This window comes from Arachis duranensis, chromosome 2, assembly GCF_000817695.3.
Source record: "Arachis duranensis cultivar V14167 chromosome 2, aradu.V14167.gnm2.J7QH, whole genome shotgun sequence".
Classification (NCBI taxonomy): Eukaryota; Viridiplantae; Streptophyta; class Magnoliopsida; order Fabales; family Fabaceae; genus Arachis; species Arachis duranensis.
Window position 1 is genome coordinate 30,820,184 of NC_029773.3, and position 965 is coordinate 30,821,148.

The window sequence follows — 965 nt, forward strand, 5'->3', positions numbered from 1 at the left end:
TTTGTGTCTCTACTTCATGATCATTAGTGTTTAGTAACTATGTCTTAAAGTTATGAATAATTCCATTAATCCTTCACCTCTATTAAATAAAAAATGTTTTTAATCAAAAGAACAAGAAGTACATGAATTTCGAATTTATCCTTGAATTTAGTTTAATTATATTGATGTGGTGACAATACTTTTTATTTTCTGAATGAATGCTTGAACAATGCATATTTTTTATCTTGTTGTTTATGAATGTTAAAACTATTGGCTCTTGAAAGAATGATGAACAAAGAGAAATGTTATTGACAATCTGAAAAATCATGAAATTGATTCTTGAAGCAAGAAAAAGCAGTGAAAAAGAAAAGGCTTGCGAAAAAAAAAACGATCCAAGGCTTTGAGCATCAATGGATAGGAGGGCCCAAGGAAATAAAATCCAGGCCTAAGCGGCTAAATCAAGCTGTCCCTAACCATGTGCTTGTGTCATGAAGGTCCAAGTGAAAAGCTTGAGACTGAGTGGTTAAAGTCGTGATCCAAAGCAAAAAGAGTGTGCTTAAGAGCTCTGGACACCTCTAACTGGGGACTCTAGCAAAGCTGAGTCACAATCTGAAAAGATTCACCCAGTCATGTGTCTGTGGCATTTATGTATCCGGTGGTAATACTGGAAAACAAAGTGCTTAGGGCCACGACCAAGACTCATAAAAGTAGCTATGTTCAAGAATCAACATACTTAACTAGGAGAATCAATAACACTATCCGAAATTCTAAGTTCCTAGAGAAGCCAATCATTCGCACAACTAACCAGCAAGTGCACTGGGTCGTCCAAGTAATAAACCTTACGTGAGTAAGGGTCGATCCCACGGAGATTGTTGGTATGAAGCAAGCTATGATCATCTTGTAAATCTCAGTTAGGCGGATAATAAATGATTATAGAGTTTTCGAATAATAATAATAAATAAACATAAAATAAAGATAGAGTTACT